The sequence below is a fragment of the Equus caballus genome, chromosome 2 (genome assembly GCF_041296265.1).
Source record: "Equus caballus isolate H_3958 breed thoroughbred chromosome 2, TB-T2T, whole genome shotgun sequence".
In the NCBI taxonomy this organism is placed as follows: Eukaryota; Metazoa; Chordata; class Mammalia; order Perissodactyla; family Equidae; genus Equus; species Equus caballus.
The window spans coordinates 56,242,859-56,248,909 of NC_091685.1; positions in this window are offsets into that span (position 1 = coordinate 56,242,859).

The following is a 6,051-nucleotide window of genomic DNA, read 5'->3' on the forward strand; positions in this document are numbered from 1 at the left end:
GGGAAATCCTGGCACCCACAGTCATTTTTATTATTAATGATGGTGGTAATAATAATAATAATAATGATAACAATAATAATAATTTCACAGCACTTTTATCCAGCATAAGCTGCAAAGAGGAAATAGTGGATTCAACCAGCAAGTATGTCCTGCCCTCTGTTCTCTCAGAGCCCCACCCCCACCCCATACACACTACGACCCCCTGCTCCCCCTACACGCAGTGCTCTTGCTTCATGGTAATAGTTCACATTTGCCTAAAGTTATACTTTACAAAGCACAATTTCTACATTTAATCTTCTCAATAACAGTGTGAAATTGTTGTCATTTTCCTCATTCTCTCGCAAGGCAACTGAGTCCCAGGGAGATTAAAGAAATTACTGAAATGATCAGAGAGTGAGAAAGTGCTGATGCTGGAACACCCACCGCGGTCACGATCCCACGGGAGCAGGGCCAGGCTGGCGTCAGAGAAGGAAGCCCAAACCTGGGATGCCAGGCTGGGCCCGGTCAAGTGCCCAGCTACAGAGAGTGACTGCCCAGAGGGTACCAATTCTGAGAAGCTGTGACCGGAAAGCAGAGTCAGAAGGGCTAACCAAAGTTGGAGGGGCATACAAGAAGGCCTGGTTGGAAGAGAAGGTGAGTTTGAAAAGCTAAAGCCAGAAGGCAACGAGACAAGCAGAGACTGAAAAGATCCAGGACTGTCAGAGGCCAGTGGGGAGCTTAAGGCTGAATTCACCCTGATGCCCTCTTGTTGGGATGGGGCTGGTTCTTAAAGAAACAGGATGTCACTGGACACTTTGACTCTAAATCCAGGCCATTCATCATCCGAAGATTCTTATCCTGAGGTTCACGTGCACACGTAGTTTTGTTTCTGTGTGTTTGCAGATGTGTGTTCTTTGGTGCAGACAGTTCATAGATTTTTATCAGATTCTCCGAGGGATTCTTGTTCTTTCCCACCTAAGCACCTGAACTGCCTTCACTGCCTGCCTCAGTACCCTGCCCTGGCCCCTTTGATTCTGACATTTAATGTGCTGCCCAATCCCTTCTACTCCTGGAGGGTTTTCCACGGGCTACTCTCCTAGGTGATCTCCAATTAATTGATTATTTGACTGATTAATTGATTGACAGAAAACCTCTTTGGCATCTAAACCAGTACATCACATTAAATATATAAAATACTTAGGACATAATCTCAGCTCATAGACTTTAAGATCCGGGCTTAGGGACAAGACATAGCATGAGTTGCAGAGTAACAGACAACACAAAAGTCAGTTGGTGAGATGCAGGCAACTTGCCTATCAGAAAAGGAGAGATGAATGAGCTGTGGGTTATCGGAAGACCACGTGTGTTGGCTGCGGTGGAAGGGGAAAACCATGGCCTTGAAGCCAGATGATCTGGGTTTCAGTCCTAACTGCCACCTACTGCACACTCTTGGGAGAGTTGTTAGCATCTCTCATGTGTAAAATTCAGGATGGGAACCTCCCTTGGTGGGTATTGCTATCACTCCAATGGGGGATTATACAGATGCTAGGGGCGGAGGTGCCTGGCTCTATAGTCATCTGGATCTGAGCTACACAGGTATTTACTGAAAAAGTATGTGCTGTTTGGTTTTGCATAGCTATGAATATTTCATAAGTTGAGTCAGACCTTATGTATTCTTTATCACTCAAAAGTGTGTTTGTATCGGTCCTTTGTGTTGATAAATGGAGCTCTGGTGAATCTATTTTCACTTACAAGACATGACCACACTTTATTTATACATGCTTCTGTTGGTTGATCTTGGGTTTTTTTCCCAATTCTTTGCTATTATAAATATTTCTGCTATAAACATACGTGCAGATATGCAAGAGTTTCGCCAGAAGTGGAACTGCTGCCTTATTGGGCAGAAAGCCAAATTATCTTTGAAGAGTTTGTACTAATATACACTCTGATCACCAGTATAAGAAAATTCCCTTTGCCCAGCCCATCCTTGATATTGTCAGACTCAAGTGCTTCTTTGGGCCATTTGATGGCACAAAGGGTGGGTTATTTTGATCTGTGTTTCTTTGACTAATGTGATTACGTATCTTTATCATGCTTTTTCTTGTGACTGTACTAGTTTTCTTTCAGGTGAAATGCTTTATCCAACTTTCTATTTCTAACTTTTTTTGGTCTTTTTCTTATTGCTTCATAGAAGTTCTTTATATATCATGAATGCTAACCCTCTGTCAGTTTGTGTGTCAAATATCTTCTCACAGTTTTGGACTTATTTTTATGGTCTTTTTGATGAACAGAATATCTTAATTATAATGCAGTCAATGTAATAACTTATGCTTTCTATAACATGTTTAAGAAAATCCTCCTTACCCTGAGATCAAGAAGATATTCTCTGACATTTTCTTCAAAACATATAAAATTTTACCTTTTATATTTAGGAACTTAACCTATCTGGATTTAATTTTTGTGTGTGGTGTAAGGTAAGTTTACAATTTAATTTTTTTAATGGATAACCAAATGCCTCAGCACATCTTATTAAAACAATGTAATCTTTCTCCCACTGATCTGCCAAAGTCATCTCTGTAAAAAGTTGACTTTCCATGTACACGTGGATCTGTCTAGTACTCTATTCTGTACACCAATATGTTAGTCTGTACCAGCTTTAATTAATTACTGTATTAATTAATTCCTCAAATTAATTACTAGAGATTTAATAGCAAGTTTCTGTATCTGGTAGAGAAAATCCTTGCCCTTTTTTGTTTTTTAGGAGTGTGTTTTCAATCTTGGCCTTTTGTTCTTCCTTGCTTACTGTCAAGTTCCAGTTAGAAATCTATAGATATTTTTATTAAAATTTCATTAAACCCATAGATCAATTTGAGAACACTAGAATCATTTTGAAATTTAATTTTCCTATTTATTAACATAGTATATTTATTTATTTTGGTCTAATTGAATGTCATTTAATACTATTGTTAAATTTTTTCCATAAAGACTCAGAAGTCTTTTGGTAGATTTATAACTAAAGAAATAAAAATAATGTGACAGTATAAATGTTTTAGCTTTTCTAACTCCTTTTTGCTAATATATAGAAATAAAATTTAATTTGTATATTGATCTTTTATCCAGCAACCCTGCTAAATTCTCTTTTTATAGAAATTGATTTGTAGATCCTTTTTGGTGTTCTATGTAGATAATATTGTCTTTGAACAAAGATAGCTTCTCTCCTTCATGTTTTAGATAGTCTTTCAGCAACGTAGATCATTTTCCCTCTTCTGCCCTCTTGCCTGTATCATAGGAGTCAGAAGCCTAGAAAGTACATTTATCGGAACGTCTACCAGCAGACTTTTCAACTAGTTTCCACCACTGAGAGGCAATATGTAAAGTTTAGAAGATGTAAGAGAGACCAAAGCCAAATCGATATTCTCCCGACAGCAGCAGGCTTGCGTGTGAGCTTTGGTAGGTGAGGTTCTGTACGGGCCTCCGACGAGGTGCTCCTGAGGGCCAGAGGCAGTGTGAGCAGTCAGTAACTTTCTGGATTTTCTGTAACTTCCTGACTCCCTGAGAGCTACCTACCTACCACTGAGACCTAGTGACAGCCTTCCTTGACCTTCATTCCTCTAGCCCCTTCTGTATTTTAGCACCTAAATTCCTTCTTGCTTGCAACACACAGAATGGTTTTTATTGATCAAATTCTGACTGGTTACATCATTTTGTATCAGAAATGGTTCCAGGAAACAGATCTTGAATGAGAGAAATCTTAGATTTATTTTGTGATCTGGTTTTATTCACAGACACTGATAACTCCTCTACTGGTGGAAAATGGGATGCTGGTACTTCACAGCCTGAAGTGGCAAAGGGATTATGAAATTTATCACTGGTAATTCTTGAAATAAATTACTATTTAAACTAACACTATGAAAGACCAAATAGCTGGCTACTGTAACAGACATTGATAGTAAATGAGAACGTCAAGGACAGTGGGGTTGGCTGAATACATATGACTGCCCTGAAAAGCTTAGAGAAAGAAAATGACAAGCTTGTTCCTTTAAATTCTCACTTAAGCTAATATCGGGAAACCAGACATTTCTGTAATTGCACTAAAATAATATCTCATCAATCCTAGCTGTATAACAAATGCACCTGAAATTTAGCTGTGAAACTTGACCTTGTAGGGTGTAGAATTACAATAGAAATTGAATTCATGGCTTTCTAATATCTCTTATGTAAAAGGGAGGGAACTGATTGAGAAAGAATCGAACCTGAGAATTGGAAAGGGGACATTTTGGTCAATTTGGATAAATTTAAGTACAATGATGCTTTCTGCCTTAAAAAATTTCACTTTCCATCAGAAGCAGCCCATCTTTCTCTAGCCCAAAAAACACTATCCATCCTTGCTTAAAAACCAGGTAAAGATCTCACCTGAAGTAGTTACCTTACCTGGGGATATTGATTTTCCTCAAGACTTACCCCCACCACTCCTCCTTGCTTATAGAACTCAGGGCATGAGCATATATTGTTATTCTACATGCTGAAAGAATTTCGAGATTGGGGCAATTCACATCAAAAGAAACCAGAACATGTATAGGAATAATTTCTAAGAGTGCTAAATCAGGTAAAAGAAAAAATCACAGTGTAAGGTTGGGTCAAATTTATTAGCATGGACGTACTTAGTAGAGAGTCTGGATTTGCTGTGTTAACTGGAACAGCTGAGGACTGTTCTAACAGTGTGCTGGGGAGGGTGAGTGCAAACTGAAATCCGCAGAACCACTGCAGTGGAAAGACAGGACTTCTTTGGTATAAGGTAGAGGCAGAAATCTAGGCTCTTAAAAACATAGGGAAATTGTGATGGATTTATCACATGTGACTTTAACTCATCCTCCCTATTCTGTCTTGTGGAGGCTCAGAGGATGCTTCCTTCACAAAAGAAACCTGAGAAAAAGATTGGTGAAGGGGACGCCAGCGTCCTTGGCGAGCTCTGTAGTAGCTGTCCTCTGTGGAAAGGTCTGATGGTGGTAGATGCCTCCCTAATTTCAAGGGAGATGATGATATTCTGGAGCGGTAGAGGCTGAGTGGCAGCTCTTAACTAATGAAGACACAATGGGCACATTTACTGAAAAAGTGTAACATGGTCAGAATGGTCATCACATGCTAGACCCACGGGGGTCTTTGGTGGAAACTAATTCATTATCATTTCTTTAGGATTGAAAGGAATGATTTACGTGATATGGACAAATAAAAAAATTCCAAGCCTTATAAACCAAATTCGGGTGCTAAAGATTGTGGCTTTTCACCCAGTCCCAAGGTCTGTCACAGTTCACAGACTCAGAGTCTCTGCATTAAAGGCGAGAGCAGGCGTCCCGAAGGAAGGATTCTGTACCCCTGGTACGAGTAGGCAGCATTGCAAATCTTTTTGCTTAACCTTCTCTCAGAGACCTATAGTCAGTTCCAGGTGCCTGTGCGCAGAGGAAAGGGAACTGTCCAGACTGCAGAGATCACTAGATATTCTCTAAGGGCAGAGACCAACCCTAGAAAGCTCCAAACATCACTATGGCCCACCAGTTAGGGCGAGGACTCCTGAGATCAGAGGGCCTGCCACCGCCCCACACAGTGGCTCTAACCTATCTTTAATCGAGGTGAGCTCCCTCAGGGTCTTTGCTTCTGTGAGGATTTCTAACTCAGCTTCCCCCGGCCCTTTGTACAGGTCCACATTGTGTCTCTTTCACCAGCACAACTGTGGAAATGGAAGCCCCGAGTCACCGGGCATTGAAGCCAAAGAGAGTCCCTGGCTTCAGCATAGCTCAAGTCTCCAGATTTGGGTTTTCACTTCATATTTTCAGTTCTGAGGACTTTGCTTACTTTCTTGATAACTCAGTGCATGCATTTAAAAATACGGCTTGTTTTCTCAATTTTATCAGCACTTCTAGGTGTTTTATATGAGGGTGGTTATGTTATCCAGCTTGCCATATTGCTGGAAACAGCATTCTTTGTCATAGTATCCACAGTACTTAGCACATTTGATTTTGTGCTATAAGCAGATACATAGATGTGTTTCCATCCCACTGGATGTTGAGTTCCTTG